This window comes from Bombina bombina, unplaced genomic scaffold (genome assembly GCF_027579735.1).
Source record: "Bombina bombina isolate aBomBom1 unplaced genomic scaffold, aBomBom1.pri scaffold_582, whole genome shotgun sequence".
Lineage (NCBI taxonomy): Eukaryota > Metazoa > Chordata > Amphibia > Anura > Bombinatoridae > Bombina > Bombina bombina.
In genome coordinates, this window is record NW_026510938.1 from 27,117 (window position 1) to 38,026 (window position 10,910).

Consider the following 10,910-nt stretch of genomic DNA (forward strand, 5'->3'; position numbering starts at 1 on the left):
TCTCCGGCTGTTGTTTGTATTAATTGTCATGACAAACTTGTTAATGCAGATAATATTTCCTTTAGTAAAGTACCATTGTCTGTTGCAGTTCCTTCAACATCTAAGGTGCAGAATGTTCCTGATAATATAAGAGATTTTGTTTCTGAATCCATCAAGAAGGCTATGTCTGTTATTTCTCCTTCTAGTAAACGTAAAAAATCTTTTAAAACTTCTCTCCCTACAGATGAATTTTTAAATGAACATCATCATTCTGATTCTGATGACTCTTCTGGTTCAGAGGATTATGTTTCAGAGATTGATGCTGATAAATCTTCATATTTATTTAAAATGGAATTTATTCGTTCTTTACTTAAAGAAGTACTAATTGCTTTAGAAATAGAGGATTCTGGTCCTCTTGATACTAATTCTAAACGTTTAGATAAGATATTTAAATCTCCTGTGGTTATTCCAGAAGTTTTTCCTGTTCCTAATGCTATTTCTGCAGTAATTTCCAAAGAATGGGATAAATTGGGTAATTCATTTACTCCTTCTAAACGTTTTAAGCAATTATATCCTGTACCGTCTGACAGGTTAGAATTTTGGGACAAAATCCCTAAAGTTGATGGGGCTATTTCTACCCTTGCTAAACGTACTACCATTCCTACGTCAGATGGTACTTCGTTTAAAGATCCTTTAGATAGGAAAATTGAATCCTTTCTAAGAAAAGCTTATCTGTGTTCAGGTAATCTTCTTAGACCTGCTATATCATTGGCTGATGTTGCTGCAGCTTCAACTTTTTGGTTGGAAACTTTAGCGCAACAAGTAACAAATCATGATTCTCATGATATTATTATTCTTCTTCAGCATGCTAATAATTTTATCTGTGATGCCATTTTTGATATTATCAGAGTTGATGTCAGGTTTATGTCTCTAGCTATTTTAGCTAGAAGAGCTTTATGGCTTAAGACTTGGAATGCTGATATGGCTTCTAAATCAACTCTACTTTCCATTTCTTTCCAGGGTAACAAATTATTTGGTTCTCAGTTGGATTCTATTATCTCAACTGTTACCGGTGGGAAAGGAACTTTTTTACCACAGGATAAAAAATCTAAAGGTAAAAACAGGGCTAATAATCGTTTTCGTTCCTTTCGTTTCAACAAAGAACAAAAGCCTGATCCTTCATCCTCAGGAACAGTTTCAGTTTGGAAACCATCTCCAGTCTGGAATAAATCCAAGCCTGCTAGAAAGGCAAAGCCTGCTTCTAAGTCCACATGAAGGTGCGGCCCTCATTCCAGCTCAGCTGGTAGGGGGCAGGTTACGTTTTTTCAAAGAAATTTGGATCAATTCTGTTCACAATCTTTGGATTCAGAACATTGTTTCAGAAGGGTACAGAATTGGTTTCAAGATGAGACCTCCTGCAAAGAGATTTTTTCTTTCCCGTGTCCCAGTAAATCCAGTGAAAGCTCAAGCATTTCTGAATTGTGTTTCAGATCTAGAGTTGGCTGGAGTAATTATGCCAGTTCCAGTTCCGGAACAGGGGATGGGGTTTTATTCAAATCTCTTCATTGTACCAAAGAAGGAGAATTCCTTCAGACCAGTTCTGGATCTAAAAATATTGAATCGTTATGTAAGGATACCAACGTTCAAAATGGTAACTGTAAGGACTATCTTGCCTTTTGTTCAGCAAGGGAATTATATGTCCACAATAGATTTACAGGATGCATATCTGCATATTCCGATTCATCCAGATCATTATCAATTCCTGAGATTCTCTTTTCTGGACAAGCATTACCAGTTTGTGGCTCTACCGTTTGGCCTAGCTACAGCTCCAAGAATTTTTACAAAGGTTCTCGGTGCCCTTCTGTCTGTAATCAGAGAACAGGGTATTGTGGTATTTCCTTATTTGGACGATATCTTGGTACTTGCTCAGTCTTTACATTTAGCAGAATCTCATACGAATCGACTTGTGTTGTTTCTTCAAGATCATGGTTGGAGGATCAATTTACCAAAAAAGTTCATTGATTCCTCAGTCAAGGGTAACCTTTCTGGGTTTCCAGATAGATTCAGTGTCCATGACTCTGTCTTTAACAGACAAGAGACGTCTAAAATTGATTTCAGCTTGTCGAAACCTTCAGTCACAATCATTCCCTTCGGTAGCCTTATGCATGGAAATTCTAGGTCTTATGACTGCTGCATCGGACGCGATCCCCTTTGCTCGTTTTCACATGCGACCTCTTCAGCTCTGTATGCTGAATCAATGGTGCAAGGATTACACAAAGATATCTCAATTAATATCTTTAAAACCGATTGTTCGACACTCTCTAACGTGGTGGACAGATCACCATCGTTTAATTCAGGGGGCTTCTTTTGTGCTTCCGACCTGGACTGTAATTTCAACAGATGCAAGTCTCACAGGTTGGGGAGCTGTGTGGGGATCTCTGACGGCACAAGGAGTTTGGGAATCTCAGGAGGTGAGATTACCGATCAATATTTTGGAACTCCGTGCAATTTTCAGAGCTCTTCAGTTTTGGCCTCTTCTGAAGAGAGAATCGTTCATTTGTTTTCAGACAGACAATGTCACAACTGTGGCATACATCAATCATCAAGGAGGGACTCACAGTCCTCTGGCTATGAAAGAAGTATCTCGAATTTTGGTTTGGGCGGAATCCAGCTCCTGTCTAATCTCTGCGGTTCATATCCCAGGTGTAGACAATTGGGAAGCGGATTATCTCAGTCGCCAAACGTTGCATCCGGGCGAATGGTCTCTTCACCCAGAGGTATTTCTTCAGATTGTTCAAAGGTGGGAACTTCCAGAAATAGATCTGATGGCGTCTCATCTAAACAAGAAACTTCCCAGATATCTGTCCAGATCCCGGGATCCTCAGGCGGAGGCAGTGGATGCATTATCACTTCCTTGGAAGTATCATCCTGCCTATATCTTTCCGCCTCTAGTTCTTCTTCCAAGAGTAATCTCCAAGATTCTGAAGGAATGCTCGTTTGTTCTGCTGGTAGCTCCGGCATGGCCTCACAGGTTTTGGTATGCGGATCTTGTCCGGATGGCCTCTTGCCAATCGTGGACTCTTCCGTTAAGACCAGACCTTCTGTCACAAGGTCCTTTTTTCCATCAGGATCTGAAATCCTTAAATTTAAAGGTATGGAGATTGAACGCTTGATTCTTGATCAAAGAGGTTTCTCTGACTCTGTGATTAATACTATGTTACAGGCTCGTAAATCTGTATCTAGAGAGATATATTATAGAGTCTGGAAGACTTATATTTCTTGGTGTCTTTCTCATCATTTTTCTTGGCATTCTTTTAGAATACCGAGAATTTTACAGTTTCTTCAGGATGGTTTAGATAAGGGTTTGTCTGCAAGTTCCTTGAAAGGACAAATCTCTGCTCTTTCTGTTCTTTTCCACAGAAAGATTGCTATTCTTCCTGATATTCATTGTTTTGTACAAGCTTTGGTTCGTATAAAACCTGTCATTAAGTCTATTTCTCCTCCTTGGAGTTTGAATTTGGTTCTGGGAGCTCTTCAAGCTCCTCCCTTTGAACCTATGCATTCATTGGACATTAAATTACTTTCTTGGAAAGTTTTGTTCCTTTTGGCCATCTCTTCTGCCAGAAGAGTTTCTGAATTATCTGCTCTTTCTTGTGAGTCTCCTTTTCTGATTTTTCATCAGGATAAGGCGGTGTTGCGAACTTCTTTTGAATTTTTACCTAAAGTTGTGAATTCCAACAACATTAGTAGAGAAATTGTGGTTCCTTCATTATGTCCTAATCCTAAGAATTCTAAGGAGAAATCATTGCATTCTTTGGATGTTGTTAGAGCTTTGAAATATTATGTTGAAGCTACTAAATCTTTCCGAAAGACTTCTAGTCTATTTGTTATCTTTTCCGGTTCTAGAAAAGGCCAGAAAGCTTCTGCTATTTCTTTGGCATCTTGGTTGAAATCTTTAATTCATCTTGCCTATGTTGAGTCGGGTAAAACTCCGCCTCAGAGGATTACAGCTCATTCTACCAGGTCAGTTTCTACTTCCTGGGCGTTTAGGAATGAAGCTTTGGTTGATCAGATTTGCAAAGCAGCAACTTGGTCCTCTTTGCATACTTTTACTAAATTCTACCATTTTGATGTATTTTCTTCTTCTGAAGCAGTTTTTGGTAGAAAAGTACTTCAGGCAGCGGTTTCAGTCTGAATCTTCTGCTTATGTTTTTCATTAAACTTTATTTTGGGTGTGGATTATTTTCAGCAGGAATTGGCTGTCTTTATTTTATCCCTCCCTCTCTAGTGACTCTTGTGTGGAAAGATCCACATCTTGGGTAATCATTATCCCATACGTCACTAGCTCATGGACTCTTGCTAATTACATGAAAGAAAACATAATTTATGTAAGAACTTACCTGATAAATTCATTTCTTTCATATTAGCAAGAGTCCATGAGGCCCGCCCTTTTTTTGTGGTGGTTATGATTTTTGTATAAAGCACAATTATTCCAATTCCTTATTTTATATGCTTTCGCACTTTTTTATCACCCCACTTCTTGGCTATTCGTTAAACTGAATTGTGGGTGTGGTGAGGGGTGTATTTATAGGCATTTTGAGGTTTGGGAAACTTTGCCCCTCCTGGTAGGAATGTATATCCCATACGTCACTAGCTCATGGACTCTTGCTAATATGAAAGAAATGAATTTATCAGGTAAGTTCTTACATAAATTATGTTTTTCTCCAAGAGGGTTTGGAGAAGGGATTATCGACAAGTTCTTTAAAGGGTCAGATCTCGGCCCTATCTATTTTGTTACACAAACGTCTGGCCGATGTTCCAGATGTACAATCATTTTGTCAGGCCTTGGTCAGGATCAGGCCTGTTTTCAAACCAGTTACTACTCCATGAAGTCTTAATTTAGTTCTCAAAGTTCTTCAAGGGGCTCCATTTGAGCCCATGTATTCCTTAGATATTAAGTTGTTTTCTTGGAAGGTTTTATTTCTTGTTGCTTATTTCTTCTGCTCGGAGAGTGTCTGAACTCTCTGCATTGCAATATGAACCTCCTTATCTTATTTTCCATTCGGATAAGGTAGTTTTATGTACTAAGTTAGGTTTTCTTCCTAAGGTTGTTTCTGACTGGAACATTAATCAGGAGATTGTTGTTCCTTCTTTGTCTCCTAATCCTTCTTCTCAGAAAGAATGACTTCTGCACAATTTGGACGTGGTCCATGCTTTAAAGTTTTACCTGCAGGCGACTAAGGACTTTCATCAGTCGTCTTCTTTGTTTGTGATTTTCTCAGGAAAACGTAAGGGAGAGAAAGCTACGGCAACTTCTTTCTTTTTGGCTGAAGAGTATCATACACTTTGCATATGAGACTGCTGGACAGCAGCCTCCTGAGAGAGTTACGGCTCATTTCATGAGGGCTGTTGCTTCCTCATGGGCATTCAAAAATGACGCTTCTGTGGAACAGATTTGCAAGGCTGCAACTTGTTCTTCTCTTCACACTTTTTTAAAATTCTACAAATTTGACACTTTTGCCTCGGCTGAGGCAGCTTTTAGAAGAAAGGTTCTTCAAGCAGTGGTGCCTTCTGTTTAGGTTCCCTGTCTTGTCCCTCCCGTATCATCTGTGTACTCTAGCTTGGGTATTGAATCCCATTAGTAATTAAGATGATTCGTGGACTCATTGTGTCATAAAAAAGAAAATAAAATTTATGCTTACCTGATAAATGTATTTCTTTTTTGACACGATGAGTCCACGGCCCACCCTGTTTGTTGTTGGTTATTGTAACTTCAGACACCTCTGCACCTTGGTTTTTCCTTTCTTTCCTTAACTTTGGTTGAATGACTGGAGTGGGAGGGAAGGGAGGAGCTATTTAACAGCTTTGCTATGGTGCTCTTTACCGCCTCCTGCTGACCAGGAGGTGAATATCCCAATACTAATTAAGATGATCTGTGGACACATTGTGTCAAAAAAGAAATAAATTTATCAGGTAAGCATACATTTTATTTTCCTAGCTCCATCACATAGTCACTATGGATGATTCAATGATTGAACCTAGTCAGGAGGATTTTTGCCCTACTCCCGTATAAATAAATGTATGCTATGCAGGTTACATACTGTGTGTCCTCCTGCTCAATTATGCAGCTCATGCCTTATGTCTGTTTTGCAGTCTCATTCAGGGGTCCCTGGTATTCAGACATCTGCGGTGTCCCTGCAATCTCATTATTCTTCTGGATGTTCTACAGTTAGCCACCAATCAGCAAGTGCTACCCAGGTTCTGAACCAAAAATGGGCTGGCTCTCTTAAGCTTATATTCCTGCTTTTCAAGTAAAGATAGCAAGAGAACCAGGAAAAATTAATGGGAGTAAATTGCCAAGTTGCTTAAAATTGCATGTTCTATCTAAATCATAAAATAAAATATTTAATTTAGTATCCCTTTAAAGACCGTGGAAGTTTTCCCAGTACCTTCCTTGGGGGCAGACATTATAATCAAGGAATGGGAAAAACCTGATGATCCTTTCTTTCCAATGGCAAGGAGAGTCCACAAATTCATTCATTACTGTTGGGAATACAACACCTGGCCACCAGGAGGAGGCAAAGACATCCCAGCCAAAGCATTAAGTATCACTCCCATTTCCCTTACCCTGCCAGTTATTCTTTGCCTTGTCAACTAGGAGGTTGGCGAAGAAAGTGCTCTGAAGTAAATGGATTTTAAGTCCTTTAATGTATAGTTTCCCTGCATAATAAGATTGTGGTTATACTGTAACCATGTAATCCTCTTAGTAAGAGTGTTGGTGACTGTTAGCAAACAATACTGGAAGTAGGCTAAGGAAGGTTCCCTGCGACATCCAGAAGCTAACGCCCAAACCTGGCAACTAGTGTAAGCTTACACTGCTTTCCTTTCTACCTCAGATATGGATGATGCTGTCAGACCTGGAAGTGCTGTGACTGCTACACGGCGGAGCCCTGTAAGGTAAGTCCCTTTGTATTTATTTCTTCTCTATACAGATGGGATAGGACCTGGAAACAAATGCGTACTATGAGAGGTGACCTGCTGGGGTCTTGGGACTTAATTTTATATCCACTGCTCAGGATATTATTTATAAGGTAGCAGATTTAATTAGGGCTCTTGTGACAACTTCACAATGAGTTGCGTTGTTAGATCCGCTTGTTCCGGATCTCCTTAACGACCTGGGGTTCATTTTTATTCGTATTGTGGAGGGCTCTAGGCCTTTATTAATCTCTTAGGGGATTTTTCTACTTTGAGGGTTCTTAACTTTTGCCATGATCATGGCGCTGAGACCATGCTGCAGTGGCGGACCTCTTCGGAGCGTGACACCACGTGATTTGCCGCACTCTCTAAGCCTTGTCCTCTCGATCAGATGTTTTAGCCGGCAGCTCCGTTGTCTTTCAAGTCGGAATGTGGTGAGTGCCCCAAACAGAGTAGGGGCTGATTAGAGGTGCCGTAGTGGTGTGTCTTTGTATAGATAAACATTTCTACTACATTGCTTAGGAAAAAGTTAAACATCTTACTGTTTGGAATTTTTCAGTAGACAGCTCCAGTTCGCTGTTTGAGTGCCTTACCCATCTTGGGCGAAAGAGAAAGGTTAAACATATTTCCTCAGATACAGGAATCAGTTCTCCTTTAGAGCCTGCATTAGTTAGTCTATCTCAGCATACCTCAGTAGCTTCTGAAGGGGAACTATCTGATTCTGACTCCGCTGAGGAGATAACCTTCAGATTTAAGCTTGAACATCTTCACTTTCTACTCAGGGAGGTTTTATCGACTTTGGAAGTTCCTGAGCCTAAGCCTTCTGACAAGCCTAAAGACCTAAGCTGGACAAGGTTTATGATGTTAGACCCAGGGCTCCTGAGGTTTTTCCTGTCCCAGCTCGCATGGCAGACATCATTTCTAAGGAATGGGAGAAGCCTGGAATTCCGTTCTCTCCATCTACCAACTTTAAGAGGATATTTCCAGTGCCGGACTCTCATCTGAAGTTGTGGAGTACCATTCCCAAGGTGGATGAAGCTATCTCCATGCTGGCTAAGCGTCCTACTATCCCTCTTGTGGATAGTACCTCCTTTAGGGACCCCATGGACAGAAAGATGGAGGGGCACCTAAGGAGACTTTTTCATCAGACGGGTCTTCTCTTTCAACCTGCTGCAAGTATAACCGCCACCTTTTGGAGATGGTTTTAGTCGAGTCTCCGTTAGAAGACGTCGAGGATAGGATTAAGGCCCTCAAAACGGCCAATTCCTTTGTTTGTGACCATATTATGCAAATTATACATCTAAACGCTAAGTCGTCTGGTTTTGCAGTTCTTTCACAGAGAGCTCTCTGGCTAAAACCTTGGTCGGCAGATATGGTATATAAGTCCAGACTCCTTTCTTTACCCTTTAAAGGAAATACGCTGTTTGGTCCGGGCCTGGATTCTATTATCTCAATAGTGACTGGGAGAAGGGTGCCTTCCTCCCGCAGGATTAAAAAGTTCAGGAGGGTCAATTCATGAACAAGATCGACCTAATGGATGCATACCTACATGTTACGATCCACAGGAATCACTTTCAGTTCCTTCGTTTTGTTTTTTCTGGACAATCATTTCTAGTTCGTAGCACTGCCCTTTGGCCTTGCTACCACCCCAAGGATGTTTACTAAGTTAGGGGCTCTTCTAGCATTGTCCAGAACACAAGGAATTGTGGCGGCACCTTACCTGGTCGATATATTTGTTCAAGCTCCATCTTTCCTATTAGCAAGATCTCACATGGATTCCCTTCTGTGTCTCCTTCAGGAGCATGTGTGGAAGATAAATCTGGGAAAGATCCTGCTAATTCCCAACACCGGGGTGTGTTTTCTGGGATCGATTATCGAAGTTGGTGTCTGAAGATTTTAATCCTTTTTTGGGTACTTTTCCCTACAAGCAAGGATTTGGGTTTAGCTGTATCCACATCAATCTCTTGAGTAAGACTAGTGGTGGCTTTTAAGCAGTTAGAAAGTGGCAAGGTGGTCCTGTCTTAGTTTTCTAACATATTTGCTTCACTCGGTATAGAAAGCCAGAGTTGGTTACTCTTTCTTTTTTTTTCTACAGGTCTTTGTAAGAAGTATGTGTCCTTTCACGCCTTGTGAGCTGTCTTCCTGCCCGACAGCTAGATTTGCAGGTAAGTGCTTTTGTCTTCTAGGTACTGGAGACTTGCACTATCTAATTTAATTTAATCCTGCATTAATTGTTATAGGAAATTATAATCCTTTAGGGAGGATTCATTTGGGGAAGGATGCAGGCACTATTTGTATGTGAGGAGACTAGGGGTTAACGGCTTCCATTAGTTTTATGGGATGGCTAATTACCCTATGTGTATTTATCATAAAGGTCTTTTTTGAGGGAATGTTTAAATGGCTACTTTCTGTTTTTTTTTTCCAAAGTAGAATCGCACGCTTTTTCTTTAACATGCAGTTTCTTTTAATGCCGCTCACGTGACCTTTCGCTCTTCCGCTTGTAGCTTTGAGCAAAGCGGCGTCATTCCTGTGAGTTTCTCTTCAGTTGCGGCTGTGAAGTTATAGTCTGGCCGACTAAATTTGTGCAGCTTCTGAGGTGTAGAGGTGTATTTCATTTTCAATTGTTTAACTGTTTGAAGGACTATCCTTCTTAAAGCGACATTTCTTACTTTTTGGGTACTTTATCAGCTATGGATAATGAACAGGAGTCTGTTCCTTTTCAGAAATGCTTATTATGTTTGGAGGATCAAATTGTCTTGCCTATGCAATTTTGTTCCTCATATTTAGAAAAGACCTTAAAGTGTAAAGATAAATTACTTGTTTCTTTTGCAAGATGTACCAAGTCCACGGATTCATCCTAACTTGTGGGATATTGTCCTTCCTGACAGGAAGTAGCAAAGAGAGCACTACAGCAGAGCTGTCTATATAGCTTCCCCTTATCTCCACCCCCCAGTCATTCTCTTTGCTGGCTCTAAGCAGGAAGGGTAAAGAGAAGAGGTGTTAAACTGTTATTTTTATTTTATCTTCAATTAAGTGTTTGTTATTTTTAAATGGTACCAGGCAGGACATAGATGAAGATTTCTGCCTGGAGGATGATGATCTTAGCATTTGTAACTAAGGTCCACTGCTGTTTCCACAGAAGCTGAGGAGTACAGGAAAACTTCAGCGTGAGGAACTGTTTCTTGCTATACAGCAATGAGGTATGTTCAGTCATATTTTCTGCAGAGACTGTGTTAACTCAGAAAGGCTGACAGTGTCCCCATTAGGGGAAGGATAAGCAGTAATCCTAGTATTATCAGAGGTTTTTACTAGCTTGCATAAAGGGTTAATTTTTTGTGGGCACTCAGTTTGTTATGTGAATTTGGGAAACAAACGTTTTTGTGTGTGGGAGTAACATTTTCTGTTTTATGGGACATTTGCTTGAGGGTACTTTGGGTTTGTTTATAACCCACATGGCTTTCAGGCGGGGTTTGTTAGTTTTGTGTAGGCCCCAGCAACATCGAGTGAGGTGGGCGGGGCCTACATTTACAAGCAGCAAGCAACTTCTCCTGAGGTCCTGAGAGTCTTCTGAGGGACTAATTGAAGCTTTAAACCCCATATTATCGCTTCCTAAGGGCAGGTAGGGCCACAGCAGAGCTGTGGCAAGGTGCTTTAGGGGTTTTTAACCGGTTTAGACACTTATCAATCCGTTTTTTTTCATTTGGGGGTCTATTGCTTTGTTACTTGCGGTGCAATCCTTCTAAAGCTTAGTGGGTGTTCTGTTAAAATTTCGGAATTTTTTTAAGCAATTTTAACCTGTTTTGCAGTTTGTGTATGCCTTTTTTTCTCTTAAAGGTACTGTACAGTTTTTGCAAATTGTGTTTTTTTCATTAAATAAAGTGTTTTCCAAGCTTGCTTGCTTCATTACTAGCCTGTTAAACATGTCTGACACTGAGGAAACTCATTGTTCAATTTGT